The 16,991-nt window shown below is 40.9% G+C and overlaps 1 protein-coding gene across 6 annotated transcripts in view; it reads right to left on the minus strand.

The window, feature by feature from the left end:
• Positions 1-16,991, minus strand: part of RERE (arginine-glutamic acid dipeptide repeats) — a 257,146-nt gene that overhangs the window by 204,443 nt on the left and 35,712 nt on the right. For 3 of the 6 annotated variants that reach the window (XM_049803242.1, XM_049803234.1, XM_049803195.1), the window contains exon 1: positions 1,537-1,796. The exons of 1 other annotated variant lie outside the window; for it this stretch is intronic. The gene's annotated coding sequence lies outside the window, so the exon portion shown is untranslated. Of the gene's footprint in view, positions 1-1,536; positions 1,797-16,044; positions 16,060-16,991 lie in introns of those variants that run through there. 2 more of the 6 variants (XM_049803223.1, XM_049803251.1) reach the window with 2 other exon arrangements.

The following is a 16,991-nucleotide window of genomic DNA, read 5'->3' on the forward strand; positions in this document are numbered from 1 at the left end:
TTAACTGCCATTTTCATTCGCATACAATTAAAGAAGCCCCATATGGCTGTAAGGAGGCCATCCAGTCACACAATGCCCCATGCAGTGCAAAGCCACATGTACTCGAGAAGAGCTTAAACCCAATTGCAAAACAAAGCAGAGCTGGTTTCTTCCTCAGGAAACAAAGTGGCCAAGCAGGTCTCCTGTCATTATGTTAAAACACGATTAAACGTGGCTAAAAAAAAAAGTTACACCGCACACCCTACCGATTAGTACTTCAAAGGCATTCCATTTTATCAAGTGCAGTGAAAAAGTACTTTCTTTAAGAATAAGGAAAATGCAATCCTTATCTCCTTTGCTTAAAAAAAAAAAAAAAAAAAAAAAGGCATTAAAACACAGCGCTCCCTTTAGCTGAACTGTTTATATTTAGGACGCAGAGGTAAAGCATTTGTTATGGGAAGAAAACCCAGCAGTCTTACAGCATTCTGAACTTCCTAGGCCAATAAAAACTACCACCTCACCTACCAAGTCGATCCAACTTTTTTTTTTCTTTTTTTTTTTTCTGGAAAAAAACTGTAGTAACCAAACGGGGAAAAGAGAATGAAGTCGAGCTTTTTCTCCACCCAGGTGTTTTCTGTGTTACCATTGGCTACATAACAATTAGTCAACTTTAAGAGCAACCTTAACAATTTTCCTCTTGGAAATACAACTTGTACGCATAAGGCACCGGAGTTACCCCGTCACTCTGGTGTGGAGACCCGCTCGACCGACCCTCACCCCTCGTTTTAAAAGCAGATCCTAGCTACCCTCTCCGCAACCCCCCCCCCACCACCACCACCCCCCTCCTCGGGGGGGCCTTCACCACCTCCCAGGCGAAGGTCCTGCCGCTCTCGGCGAGGAGGGGGGCACTCACCCGCCAGCCTCGGGCTCAGGCTCTGCAGCTCTCGGAGGTGCCGGGCAAACACAACTCGTCCGCAATCCCAGCGGCTGGTACAGCCCGACCCCAACAAACCCGGGGGGTTTCTCCTCCGGAGCCCGGGAAGGGGTGGAGGGGGACGACACGACACCGCGGTGCCCAGCGGTGAACCCCGTGAGGAAGAGGAGGGAGCAAGGGAGGGCAGAGGACGGGAGAAAGCGGGGGCCAGGGGCGACGAGAAAGCGCAGTTGGTGAACAAAAGGAGGCCCCTCCGCCTCGCCGCCAAGCAGCTGGGCCGGGGCGCGGAGCGGGCGGCGGAGTGAACGGCGTCGCCCGGGCCCGCCGCCGCCGCCGCCCCCCGTCCCGCTCCAATCCCCCCCCCCCCAACTCGGCCGACCGCCCCCTCAGCAGCGCGGCTGCGGGCGCCGCCACATGCCGCGGCCGCCGGCCCCCGCCCGGCACCGGGAGGAGGCGGGCGCGCCGCACGGCCCCGGGAGGCGGCGGCGGCGGCGGCAGGCGGCGCGGGGGAAAACCCGGCGCGGATCCCACCCGCCGCCCGGCCCCCGCCGGGCTTCCCCCCCTTCCCCCCCCCCCCCCCCCCCCCGGCCCCCCTCCGTTACCCCCGGCCGGGTCTCACGCACCGGCCCGGCCCGGCGCCGCTTCCCCGGTCCACGCGGCGGGGCGCAGGCACGCACACCGAGACACACGCTTCTTCTTCCCCCGGCGGCGGCGGCGGCGGCCCGCCTCTGCCTCCTCCCCGCTCAGCCGAGCCGGAACCGGGAGCCCCGTGATTGATGGCAGCTCTTTAATAGCGTGGTCAGCTAGAAAATGCATCTGCAAGCAAGATATTAAGGAGGCAAAGCATCCCCGGGAGTGATCAGCGGCTCACATCCCAGAGCCGCAGCCAGGAATATTAATGCCACCAGCCCTCCTCGCCTCCACAAATGCTGATCAAAACACACAGGGGGTGGGGAAAATGCAGATAAAATAGAGGGGTGGAGGGAATACATCCACACGCGGCATTCATTCCTAAGATGGATAAGAAAGGGACGCCTGTCCAGTGGCACATCAAAAGACGCTACTACACAAGGATTCTGTTGCGGCGTATCAATTAGTAAGCCATTTTGTTTAAAATCCTTTCCACGACGTCTTCCCTCCCCCCCCCCCCCCCGGCAGAAACAGAAATCCATCCGCTCAGCAAGACATGTTCCTTTTAATTGTATTTCATTGGCAATTTTTAAAAATAATATTCGTCTCTTACTACGTGCCTTCGTGCAAACCTGTAACTTGCCCGAATTTCACAACGTCTTGCGCTGTTCTTTAACGCCACAACCATGACCTTTCAGCTGCCAGCACCGACTTAATTTTAGAGCAAAGCTTTGCTATTTCCCTTGCAGAATAACACGCAAAACAAGTCATCTATGTAATCCACTACCTGAGGGCAACATGCGCTTCTCTCCTGCCAAGCAAATCCATTTCCTAGCCATGCAGCAGTATTTTGCCTATAAAACAAATACGGGAGTACACCTTCTCAAAGCTGGTGTTTCTTTTTTGGGGGGTTTTTTGGTTTGGTTTTTTTTTTTTTACAAAGTCAAGTTTAAAAAAAAAAAATCAAGGTTCACAAACCCAGTTATTCAGAACAACACCCTCGAGTACTGTCTGCCAACTTATTCTTTCCAGCTGCTGTTTATTATTTGTAGTTGTGCGTTTTCCCTCTCTTTATCCATAGATCCAATTTCTACCATGTTTTGTACTATAGCACAGGAGTCCTTCAGGAGACAAAGATCCAACTTCAAAATTTATTCTGTACTTTCTAGAAATAGCTACCTAAAACCACTAACACAGCTGAAGTAACTGATTAATTCTAATGCCCTTGCCACATTGCAAGACTGCTATGATCAATACAAATTGAAGACAGTGTACAGCACAAGCTTTGCTCCTGCAATATTCATCGTACAAGAGCTTCTGAACTGGAGCCTATCTTCAAAAGAACTGGTTCAAAATAAGCTTTGTAACCAAGTAGCCGTGTGATAGCTCCAAACCTGCCAGAGCTGAAATTCAATCCTTAAGTCAGCACAAAGCAACCACATTGCATTTATCCTCACTTCAATTTTCTAATCAAATGTGGCCTGACACCTGGCAAATCACAAAAAGGAACTTACTGCTCCAGTGTGTATTTAAATCAGTGTTTACTTCTAATGACTTCCAAAAGAGCTTTCCAGCTGTAAGTTAATTCAGGCCAAGTTGCATTTATTTGAAAAATACCCTGTTTGATGGTAGTTGTTCAAAAACACCTTATCCCTTTAGGACCGACGGCCGAGCCAGCTTGGATCACAAATCCTGAAAGTCAGTATATATTGGAAAAATGCACTCAAATTTAAAAAAAACCCAAAGTGTATCTATAGAATTTTTTGTATCTCATTACGATGAAAGTTGTTTAAACAGTACAAAGCACAGAATCCAGCAGTTTGAACACAGCAACAGAACTGGAATGCATTCCTGAATCTCAGACACTGTCTTGCAAATCCAAGGCGAATCAACTTCTGAATTCAGCAATGTGGTAGATGGCACTGAAATCATCTGAAGTCCCATCTGTTTTTATACAGCATATTGGAGATTCTTGAATGAACAGAACAGCTACAGCATTCAATCACTGACATCAGAAACAACTGAACTTTCACTAATTGGCTTTCCTATGAGATACGGAGATCTGCCCCCATTTCATAGACTAAAATAAAAAAACATGCACAGAGTAGAGCCTCAAGCTCCATTTTGCAATAGGGACTTTTTATCTTGCCTTTTGGAAATGGATTATGAAAGATGAAAATCTTCTCTTGGTCATGAAATACACCTTTGCTAGTCACAGCATTATAAACTTACAACAGCATTTCTTTTAATATCAACACCTAAAGCATGCATGTCTGAAAAAGGGAAAAAAAGAGTGATGTTTTTATATATATATACACACACACAAAAAACCCATCAAGCCTACTCAAACAAAAACTTCCTCCAGAAGGGTTAGGCAAATACACCGTAGAGAATGAGACCTAGAGCAGGCTTGAGCAGAGATTCACCGAGTGACAGCTTTGGAACAATTGCTAACAGACCTCGCACGACATACTGTTGTGTTTGGTCCAGTGTGCATCAGTTATCTGGTGTTACACAATGAAATAAAGCTCAATTCCACCGCATGCAAAATCCAGCCCAGTTTTCCTGGCAGCCGCCATTTATCAAAACAACCCTGTCATGTTGAGTACCATTAACAGATAACGAACTGAGACAAGGGATGCAGTTACAAGCAAAGCACTCCGCATGCTACAGGCCTAAGCACGCAGCCAAGGGAGCAGATATCTGACTTCATCATAAACATTATAATTAAACGGAAGACCTAGTTGAAGAAACATTAAGGCCGTGACAATAAACAACAGAAGCTGGAAATCTGGAGAAAAAAAAAAAATAAGGCTTTGACTTGCTGTCAGTAATTGCTGACAATGCTTAAAGGCATGTACATATACACGCAGATACACCTTCTCTCCTTACAGCAAAGGACTGGAAAGCACCCGTTCACTTGCAGTTTTTGGTTTTCAGCGCTCTCCGTGAATACTGTAACGCTTTGTATATTGTACCTACGCACTTCAGCTTATAAAAGATTGAACGCTGAGAAGTGACAGACAGTGTATCTTCAAAGAGCTGTAAAGTGTGCTGCTTTCTAGACATACTACTCGTAACAAACACGAATAATTCATAACTTTGCACAAGAGTCCTACCATATTTGAAGAATATTAAATACAGACTTACAAATTTGAAGAATATTAAATACAGATATACTTCCGCCAAGCCACAAGATCTATCGATCAGCAGCATTCTCCACTTCTTCTGACAGATTTAGCCATCAAGTACGCATAAACATTTCACTCACTAGAAACACTGCTCCAAAGGAGCAATTTCAGGTCTACCAGATATGTATACACTTGAAACACAAACTAACCGTAAACAGACTTAATGAGATTATACAGATTAAATGGGTAAATTAACTTTTTTATTTTAAGAGACATCCAAGACAAAGAGGTCCCACAAACACTTAAAGGCAGCTCGCTGAAGTCATGCAGTTAACTCATCCAGTTAATTTTTTTAAATTTTTTTTTTTTTAAAGCAGGTTCAAGTACACTGTCTGGCTTGCACAAATTCTACAAAGAGAAACCTTAAACTTACTTTTTAAAAACCACACAGAGATGTGATCATGACAAGTGTTTTCTAAAAACTAATATAACACTACTTCCCAGCTTAGGAAAGCAACAAGTGTAACACATTAAACCCCTGCTAAGCTGAACCTATTTTTAAATGGGACTTAACACTGTCTTCAGAGCTTCATGTAAATCAAGCTCTCCCTTTGGATTTGGCATTGGGTAGGGGGGAAGAGGAAGGGAGTAGGTTCATGGAGAACAAGCCAACAGCTTACTATTGTCACAGCACTGTTTTTCTTGTGGGTCACTTAATTCCAGCCCTCATCAAGTTTCCCCTCTCACTGTCAGTGCATATATTTCCAGCCAAAATAACAGTGATACCTCCAGTAAAACAAAAAGCCTGAAGCAGAGGCAGTTCAAGCTGAAAATTAGCTAGAGAATTCCTGAGGCCAACGGTCAACTGAAGATTCCTCGGCAGAGGAGAGAAAACATAGGCTGGGCTACTAGCATGAAAGGTCACCTAACTGCTCAGAACAGGAGCACTGAATATTTGTTACCCGTTTCTGTTTGTTTTCAATTCAACATCAAAGCATCTAGGCTCTACCTATTCTAAACACAAAACCATTGGTCAGGTTAGAGGTGATGTTTTCTTTCTTCGCAAATAATGCACTGTTTTATTAGTGTAAACACAGCTGAGAATAAATTATACTGAGCTCTCAACAAGACAGTCTACTACTACTACTACTACCGTCTACACACAAATTTCTTCAAACCTGCTTGAAGCAGGAAAAGTCTTGCCTGCACTTGTGTATCTGTGAGCACGTGTGAAAACCCAAGAGGAAACATGCATTGAGTTTTAAGCAGCTTCTTGCCACAGCACTAATTCAGCTACAGCTTGCTCCACAATTATACGAGGGTGCTTTTCCACACTACTAAATCGTAATCTCTTAGAGGAAATTCAGTGCAATGTTATTATTGCTTCAACATAATCAAAAGGCCATTTCATTCTGTAATCCAAGCCTGCCTAAGGAGGCTGTAAACTCTGCTTACAGTTAAACACAATCAGTCTTGTCCACTTCCACTCCACCACGTTTACATATACAGCAGGCAGCAGTTCTTAAAAATCAGCACACAAAGAGTTACTTTTAGTGTATAACTACTGAAATTCAGATCAACCATTTCCTTGCCTCTCTCAAATCCCCAGATAGAACCTGTACCCTTTACAGACCATGAACCTTCAGAGGTTTGGCTTTTTTTGTTGGGTTGGATTTTGGTTGGTTGGTTTGGGGGGGGGGGGGGGGGGGGAGGGAGGGGGGGGCTTTGGTTGTTTTTGTTTGCGGTGAGGGTCGGTGTGGTTTTTTCCCTAAGCCTCTAGGTACGCAGCACCTAACCTAGAACCTGCTAAACCAAATTACTAACACTATCACACATTTTACAGTTTAATAACTATGACTCCTTTTCTGTACTTGCCCAGTGTTCAGGTTTGTATTTCAGAAGACCTCTCCAGTCAAGCTCTAAGTCTGTACAGGTCACTATTAAAACCAGACACCACATCAGTACTCTGGGAAAGGAAGACCCTTATCAAGCACAGAAAAGTCTGAAAAACTTCAACCTCATTTTAAGCACTCAGGCCAAAGAATTCCAGGCACCACCTTGCTGTAACTGTCACCAACAACTGCCACCAACAACTCCTTTGCCACCCCTGTAAGGTAACAGCTTTGGATCAAACTCCACCTGACAAAAGAGGCACAAGTCTCAAGAGCAATGCAGAAACACAAACAAAAGTCTTCCTAAAAAGAAATCCCAAGACCTGTGCACTGATGGTATTTACTGCTTATCAATACAATTGCTTGTTATCAGGTAAAAACACAAGTTGCCTCAGATTCCTTCTCAGCCTACCCAGAACCTGTGACACAACCAAAAATTTCCTGTTGGGACAATCAGCGCATCACTCGGCTGAATACTGGGGATATAGACTTCAAGGACATAAAAGTCCTGCCTAACTCCACACTACGTCTTCGGAAGAAATTTGGTAGGTTATTTTTATACAGCAGCTTTGATGCACACAGCATTTCTGTCACAGTAGGAAAGAAAAAACAAAAGTCTCTCCCCTAGGGAGCTGTGAAGACTAAGGCAACTCACATGCTAACATGTGAAATCTCAGGATTTTACTGGAAGGCCTAGCTTCATAAGTGTTGGGGGGAGAGGGGGGGAGATACAACACAAAACCATATCATCAAACCAAACAGATAGCGCCCAGCCCACTAGGAGTTCAATCTCAAGTCCCCATACAATTAAGTGAATGTTCACAGTAGTGTCACCCCATACCCTTCTCCCTATTCTCCCCCCTCCAAATGCTGAAGACTCAGTTCTGCCAGCTATGTAAACCCTTGAAACCAGACTTGAGTGTACATAACAAAAAGCCCAAGAAAAAAAAAAAACCAAACACAGAACAGAAGACACAGCGTTTCCTATTTACAGTTAAAACTTAATTCAAGGACAGTGCTCTAAAATTGCTGCACCTCAAACAGGACAAAATTCAGCCAGAAAGACAGTATGCTTTCTTTGGGAAGAGGCAGGGGGTAGGGGGGGAAACAAAACAACCAAAAAAAAGTTTAACAACCCAAGGAATGCAGCAACTTGGCAAGGTTTTAAAATAAAAGCTTTACGTGCAAAGGCAGAATATACAAGTATGAATTGTAAAAAACTCAGTGGGGATATTGTGACCAAGCTACTAGGGAACAAGTAGTGAGACAACTTGAAAACCAGCTACAGCTTTCATATCCGGAAATGAAAACAAACCAGGCAAGACAAATTTAAGCAAAAAAAGTCCATGCCTGCTAATGACAAAACCCACTTTTTTCAATATTTCTCCTCTGGTTTGCTTCCTCTTCTCTGTAGGGACCAATACTTAAATTCAAAAATGTTTTTGTAGAAAATCCCTGCCCTGGGAAACTCCAAATTACAGAATGGTACGTTGTAAGCCAAGGATATTAAAACAAAATCCAGTTGTGTCTGCCAGATTTTGTGGTACTTACGGCAAGACATCAACCTGTTCAGCAGCTTATTGAATTTAATGACAAAGTGACACACACAATTCATTTTATAAGGTATTATCTTAAACAAGAAAAAATCCAAATATTTGTCAAGAAAAAATCATATTTCAAAGGAAAAATTTACATACTTGAGAATTTGGATTTAAAAAAAACCAAGAAACCATTTGTTCTCAGCTGTATATTAAAAAAGCAAACAAAATAAAACTCTCAATAGTTAAAGGGGGGGCAGGGGAAAGGGTAAAGCGGAAGAAAAGGAGGGAAGGTAGAAGTAAGCAAAGGCATCTTTTTCAACTCTATTAAAGCAATTGTAAACCAATGGAAGTTTGCCTGTTCTTCCCTCCAGTTTCAACTAAAAGTAACTTTGGGAGTAGAAAACTTGATACCTCTATCAACAGCCTGTGGTATGTTCAAACTATTATAATATAAAGCATGCTCACACTCACAAGCTAAAGGAAATGACTGCCAAATGCTTCCTTTACAATCTTCCTTCCAGAGTAAGACAGATTCTTTACCAGGAGATTTTCTCAATGCACCAAGTATAGCAGAAATTGAACTAACAGGTATGTAAAATTTGCAATGGATTTACAGGCTTTTATTGAAATCACAGCACAGATCGGAAATGTGACTACAGCTCACAGTTTTTTAGTGTAGTAATCACTTTCACATTCAAAGGCTTCAGCAAATTCAATAGACTTTTTTTTTTTTAAGCGACAATAACCACAGGATGTGACCATACCTATAATAATCTTTTCCTCCAGACAGGGAGATAAGCTGAAAAAACAGGAAGTTTGTACTATAATCTTGAAAAAATGTTAACAGTCTGAAACCACATGACTCTAGTTCAGTTACATAGGGAAGAAACTCTTCATTTCCCAATACTATGGGAGAAGATACCTAGCATATGAAACAAGTTCGGGCATTGTTCCACCACACCCCTCCAGAATCCCCCAAATCATGGAATAATGTAGAAGGTTCTTGGTTTATTCCTCTTCTCCTTTTCCCTCCACAAATTCATAATAGTAAGCAAACAAGACAGCTTCCATCTCACAGGAAGAAATAGAGGTTTATGTCAAAAATCGATACTTTCCCACATGCACAGGCATCCATTTCTTAAGAGCCTTAAAAAAAAAAAAATACAGCGAAGTAAGAATTGCAACCAAGTGTTAGGCACGTATCTGCAATGACCATGCTACAGCCTACTACACTTAAATTAGACCTTTCATGCTTCTGAAAGAGGTCTCTCTACCTTTTGGAAGACTTGATAAAGAGATAAATTCAAAAACTTTTCTGCTCAGAGGGCAACATGACCTTCCTTAAATCACGCAAATTATATAAGCAGTTTGCTGGACTCAACTTATTTTGATTTGTTTTTCAAACATGGGGATTTACTGATGTAGGAACATATTTCACACAGTGGTCTTCAACCTCCCATGCAGAAGCTTTAAGTGAACTAAAAGGAAGCGGCAGATTTTTGATAGCTAATATCAACCAATTAACAGTCAAAAAGGCCTTTCAAAATCAGTTTCACAATATTTCGCACACTGCAGATGAAGACGTAGCAATAGTTAAGCATGGTTTACACTAGCTTATCAAACACACACACAAAAAAAGATTCTGCTGTATATTTTAACATAAATCAGTTCTGTGCTACTTGTCAAAACAACGCACATTTTCCTATCGGCATTTAACATAAAATCACACTAAGGGCTTAAGAATCCCATTCACGTGACTATATTCCGACTCTTGAACTTCCTTCCAAATTCTCTCATAAAAACACACTAGTCTTAACTACGTTCACCTTGGTTTCATATGTAATGCAGCTACTACAGAAACACACAAATTAACTTAGTATTTTTAGGAAGGCTATACTGGCAACATGGTGTTTTTTCCCTGACACTGTTCTTTCAATGGCCTATCAGAAAGAGGATTTAATGTAAAAGGCACCTCAGATCTTCTATTTAGTTGTCTCTTCTTGCGACAAGGAGAGAAAACACAGCAATTCACACAAACTACGACAGAAACACTTAAAACATATAAACCCCATCAGAATTGGGCAACCAAATAATTTCAAGGCAACATAATAAGGATACGTGAGAGCTATGTCATTTCTTGAAATTACTTGCAGAAAACTGTAAAACATCAGAATACCATTCCCTCCCATTCTAAATTGTGTTCCAAACATTACATCTTTGATGAAAGCAACTGCCTGCAGATTGCAAATCAAGACCTAAATGAAACACACACATACACACAAAGGGACAATTCCATGACACAAACATTCATTTAAGAAAATATTTACGTAAATTTACACAAAGACAAACATTCCTGGACAACATGAATGCTTGAGTTTCAGATGATGTAAGGCAAGTTTCTAATGTAACAATAAACACACACCTTTAAAGCCACTGCATAGAAACATAAGAAACCTCTTTCAACAAAAAGGGCTCAAGAGTCATCAGTGCCTATTTTTTAATCAGGTGACACGGTCAAGATGCAGTATGCCATCTAGTGTCAGACTCCTAAAAAAGTTATAAAACCCACCAAAACACTGTAAATTCAAGGAAGCCACAAAGACCATGTAGAGACTTCACTTTGCAATTGCAAATTTTAAATCTTCAGTTCTCCCCTCAAGTGCTGACAACGGCCCAACTGAAAGCATTAAGGAAAAAAAAAACAAACCGAAAGCACAAAGTTAAGCAACATCACAGGAAGTTCTTTAATACGTTTGGTTCCCACTCTAGCTAACAATTAGAGTCATTAATCAAGACATGAACTGAAGAGCAACAGAAACAGCGTGCAAATGCACAAAAAAAGAGGCACACAGGCAAGTCTTTGGACATGTGATTGATACATAGAACCTCAAAGGTGTTCTTTGTTTGGTCTATGAGCTATTATCTCATTCTCTGCTGAACACAATGTCTAGACTTTGACGAGGTGACTGACAGGAACTGCTGTATTTTCGTGCTAGTGTTTTATCAGTAACAAGCATACACATACACCTCACGAGTTCATTGATAATCCATTAATAAGACTTGCATTAATAAGACTGCATTAAAGCTTGGCAGGCAACTTCCTCATGAAACAAAATCTGCTTCTTTGCTTTTTAGGATCTGAATGTGCCAAGAGAGGCATATCAGGAGGTGAAAAAATAATTTAAAGGTTACCCTTTGTTTCAATTTCCCTAACATAGTCATCATTAAGCAGTCACAGAACACACACTAGGTTATCCGCTTCGTTCCTGTTTATAGTCTCCAGTCATCAAGTTTCAGAATGAAAATTTTCAAATCACGTGTCTACACTAGCAAATGCACATGTAACTTCACATTCATGTAACCATACACAGACAGCAAGAAGAACCAGTGCCCTCCCCCTAAACAACAGATGAAAAGGTCACACTGCACACGTCTAACTTCCATGAGGATGCCAGTGTGTAGCAAGTCATGGCTGTAAAATACATTAAGCAGTGAATTGTCAGGAGTGAACTAACGGGGAGGGGGGGGTGGGGGTGGGGGGGGTGTAAAAATCAACTAAATAAATTGTAGAGAAGAGGGGGAACTGGAAAGCTAACTAACTACAATCAAATCCTGTACTTCCAGGCGTATTTGTAAAGCACAGTTGATAACAGTGGTTAAATATTAACAGTGAATGCAATGTCAGGAAAGCAACATGAAGTGTACTCCGTAGCCTCCCTTTACAGGCATGTAAGCAATGATTGCCTAGTCCATTACCCAAGTCACAGGGTTACAAGACATCAATTCCAACCCCAACACCACCTACATTTTTCCAAAGGAGTAGGCAACAAAATGTTGTTGTCATTCCCTTCGCTACCTCTTTCACAATGAAATCTACACTTGGGGATACCAATAACCAGTTATATTTTAAATAAGTGGACCTCACTGGACAAGTGAGGTCAAGAACAAGCCTGACAACCCTGTTTGATTCAGTTCTTGGAATGAATAGAGAGTGCCTTCCAGGGCTTCCACTGCGAAGAAACCCATTATTAGACCTCATTTTTCAGTTAATCCAAAAGGTTGAAGATATATATAGGAAGTGGTGTTTAAAAGGAAAGACTCTGAAATCAAATAGCTCCCAAGAATATCACTAGATCCATTTCAGATTAAAACCTCTACTACCTTCCCTCCATTAGTCCAACTTAAGGTAGGAAGCACCACGTTTTGCTCATTATTTTCAGAGCTTGTGTGGGGGTGTTTGTGGGTTTGCGTTGGGTTTTTTTAAAATAACCTTTAAGATGGTGCTCTGTTGATTAAACCATTTTCATCCTTCAATGAGTTTGATTCCTATTAGTTCAGACTGCAGAGAAGACATTGATTTTTACTACAGTCAGGATCAAGAGAAGTAACAGCTTTTCCAATTAAACAACTGCTCACCACGTTAAGTAGAAAAATATGTCCACAGCAATAATGTGCAAGTGTCCAAAGCACTCCTCAATGCTAACAAAAGCTCACAGACATGCTTGTAATAACTTTAACCTTTAACTTGAGAAAGGAGGAAAACTCCATGTATTATAGGCAGTTCAGCTCCTGTTAACTCTGCTGATAAGAAGCTGTAACACTGAGAAAGGCTCAAAATTACAGACAACTCATCTTCCAGCTCTGAATTACCATCATTATACCACACAAATCACCACATTGAGCTTCAGCCTACTAAAATAGAAATCACAACCAGAAATGGTCTAGTAGGCTGCTGCTGCTTCTCCTCTTAAATGAAGCTTTTATACCAAACAAATCTATACAGTTCTTGTGCTATAGCCTTTCACAGAGTTACACTGTAAATCAAATATTTTATTCCACAGCCTGCAGCTATTCCCACATTTAATAACTGACATGGGAGACAAGTTTTAATCTCCAGACTGAAACAATTACTATCCTCATAACCACTCAAGTCAGAGGTAAAAATTACAAGTTTTGTATTACCCAATTGTATATTCAGAGGGAAACAGTAATACTTTTCCAGAGGAAACAGGCAAAGTATATTCAGTACAACAAAAGAGGGGAGCCCAATCAATCATACTCCCTAATTTTGCGTGTACTAGGATGACCACGCACCCCAAGCAGTCAAGACAAGACTTTAAGCTGTAAAAGAAATGCATCATTCTTGCCAGAGCAGCAAAGAGAAGAGAAATATGAACAGACACTATATTTGCAGATTTAAATATTCTCCAACCAAGAACTTGAGCTACAGCTTCAGGTAAGATCTTAAACAACCAGCAGACTTCTTTTAGTCATTAGGGAAGCAGTTCTCATGCTCAGAGGAAAATATACTGAAAAGCTACCTGAATTAAGTGACCTCGAAGCCTGTCCTGTATCTATGCAATTAATGCCAATGCTGTGTTTTCAGGTTTCAAAATACATGTTAAAAGGAGTTCAACTTTTAATTTAGGAAGTTACTCTAACAGCAAGAGCCATGACTGAGAATAGCAATACCTACACTCCCCCTAAAATGCTACCAGCACTTCTTAATAGTCTGCCTTGGTCACATAGAGCTGACCCATGGATATACATCCTACCACAACTGCCAAAACAGAAAGGCATTTTATATGGAATCTACTGCCCTATGCTGCAGTCCTACACTAAGCAACTAAGAACCATTAGCACTTTGAGGCTTTACAATCTCTAACCAGAAAATGCCCTCCCAAGGACAGTTACTTAGTTGTTTGGGAAAGGATCACAAAACTGTATGTAAATGTAAGAAAAAGAAGTATGTGTTACAGGGACAGTTACGAAGAACAGAAAAAAAAATCCCTACATGAAATCTCAGTTCGGAATTTGTACATTATTACATGTTTTATCACCAGTTATTACCAGCTGCTGGTCAAGGCACTGCTTCTTCCTCTTTGAATACACTGAGGGGAAAAAAAAAAAAGCAGTATTTTACCTCTTGTCCGAGAAAGTAAGAAAACACCATTCAGTTTGAACCATTCAGCTTTTTATTTATGCTCTATAAAGCCCTGCAAAGATACTTCAAACATCCAAATTATTTAAATCAGCATGAAAATGAGATGTAGGGTGTTAGAGCTCACAGTATTTTGGAATCCTTGTGAAGGAATCCCCCAGAGCTAAATAATTAAGACACATCTTCCAGAGTAGCTCTCCAGTCCAAACCAATATTCTTGTTTCCAATACACTGAGAGGCCATGCGGTTGGTGAGAAAGACAGAAGGAATGCACAGCGACTTTTATTGCTTTTCTTCAGAGAAGCATGATCTTTCGATGTTAAAGGGGAAGGAGAATGCTATCTTGATTTAGAGTGCCCTCTAGAGTCAGCTCCTAATTAATGACAAACACGAATGCTTCATTCACTTAAAGAATTCATACCACTAGTATCTGCAGGTTTCTAAAAACCGGCAGTATTTTACACAAAAGCCAATAACAGCATTTTTCAGACCTCAGGGGATAAATGTATTCTCTTCTAAATTTACATACAGTGTGTGTGTATACGTACGTGTATACACACACGTATACGTACGTGTATACACACACGTATACGTACGTGTATACACACACGTATACGTACGTGTATACACACACGTATACGTACGTGTATACACACACGTATACGTACGTATCAGTTCTATATCCACCACAGTCTGACCTGGGAAGAGGGGTGAATGAAATCACACAGGTGATTTTTTGCATTTTTTGCAGTTTTGAACAACTATCAACTTATTTAAGCAGGTTGTCAATAACTGTGTGATAGTACACAACTGAACTTTCTCTGAATTTAGTTTATGAAGGGGTGTTGCTTTTACCACACACAGTGCAGCTTTTCTAAGAGCACAACATCCACAGGAACGATGTGACATTTTACACCTGTAAAATTTTACAGTTCCCCTGTAACAAGTGTTAAAAAAAGTTCCTGGTCTTTTAAGTACTGTTAAACAACAACAGACACCATGCAGCAAAGCTTCTTATTTGGTATGCATGTCCACTTGCAGCTTTTCTCCCACCTGCTACCAGTGTTTGGATAAGCTTCCTCCCCCTCTCCCTGGAAGAAAAAAAAAAATTCTCTAAAATACCAATGCCCAGAGGGAGTTATTGCATTGGGCTGCATAAAAAAAACCACCACCAAACACCAGAACAGTATATTAAAAAACTAACCAAACAAAAAAAAAACCCAGACATTTTAGCAGTAACAAAGCTTCAATATCATCCAGGCTGAAAAGTCTCATTTTCAAATTCCTCTCGCAAACTTCCATTTTCAACTGCTTAGCTTAAGCGAGACAGCAATGCTCCTACATTTTACCTTGAGGAGATAAACTGGGAATCTTCCTTCACAGAGCAGAAGACTTGCAACTAGTTTCACTTCTGATGAATTTTCCTACCCATGAAAATTTAATGGGGGGTGGGAAATAATGGCAAAGCTAAGAATAGAACTCCATTGTAGTCACCAAGCCCATTTTGTCATTAAGAAACCTGTCACAGAGCAGGAAAAGCTTAATTTTTCTTATGTTGGAGTTAGCACCTCTCTTTTTTATTTCCTGTCCCAGTTTTGTGGGAATGTCAAAGTTTTTCATGACAGAAATGTCCGCCATGTCCACAGATCCACAGCCCAGACTAAGTTATGTAGTCCAACTTAAGAAAAAATACCAACATGCTTAGCTAAAAAGACCGTGAGTTTTTTATGTCATATGCCTATTAATCACCTTCATTTCTATAGCTTACCTAAAGAAGTTGTTCATGTTGGGCAGAGAAACACATCATCTTTTCTACTGACAGGCACAAAATCTTTTTTTTTTTTTTTTTAAATCAGTGTTTTACAAAGGAACACAGCCTAACACATGCCCCTTTCTGTACAAATTCCAGTAAGTTAACAACTTGAAGTGGTTTTACTCTTGGAATTACATTAAGTGTAAGTCAGTCCTAGACAATGCAACTATTTTTAGGACTTACTTTTCATCACTTAAAGATGCAGGTCCTTCCATCCTTATCAGCCTTAAAGGGTGTCATAAGCTACTAATTTTGATCTCCAAAAGCACTAAAGAAGTCATAGAAGACTATACCATCTAACATGAGATAAGCTTCTTACCTGAAACCTCAAGGACATGGGCATCTTGATCTCTTTTCCCCTGCGTATGAACCCTTTTGAAAGACGGTATGCACGAACAGTCTCTGCGTAAACTCCTAAATGTTTTCTCCTCTGGATATCAGATGACTCCTGCATACTCTTAAAAGACCTAAGCAGCATTAAATCCTTTGATTTTATCAAGTAACACGTGTCCATGTCAACACAGTTCCTTCTTCAGACATGAAAGCTGTGTAAGTATGCTAGCATTTCTGTGAAAGGATATGCTAATAGCAAGAAATAGATCTTCTCATTACTAGCCCCATGCTGTTGGCCACTCTAGCTGTCTCCCTCATCATGACATGAATAAAGCTATGTAAGTATTCAGGCAAACATTAAAATGTAAGTAGAAAAAAAAAACACAACAAACAATCTCCCTGAAATCTGTCCTATCAATATGCTGACAGCAAAATAAGACACTACCTCTGATTAAAGTACAAAGCCATTAAAAAAAATTGCTACTTCTCTGTCACGTAGGAGGAAAATTAACTAGCTCATGTTGGATTAAGTCTTAGTTTTGTTTTCAAAGACTTCATGTGCAGCTTTCTACTGAAGTGAATAAGGAAGCTGCTATTTCTCAGATATTTTGTATCAGACTAAGTATGAATTGCAAGAGCCATTGTTGATCTGTTTTAACATTGGTCATGTCTGTAAGATTACCTGTCATAAGAACTGGAGTTTTTAACTATTATTTGTAAGTGAAAGATTTTAAGGCATAGGGTTTCAGTTAATTAAAAATCCACTTAGTTATCAAACTACTATTAAAAGACCTACT

The sequence above is a fragment of the Accipiter gentilis genome, chromosome 1 (genome assembly GCF_929443795.1).
Source record: "Accipiter gentilis chromosome 1, bAccGen1.1, whole genome shotgun sequence".
NCBI classification, from domain to species: domain Eukaryota; kingdom Metazoa; phylum Chordata; class Aves; order Accipitriformes; family Accipitridae; genus Astur; species Astur gentilis.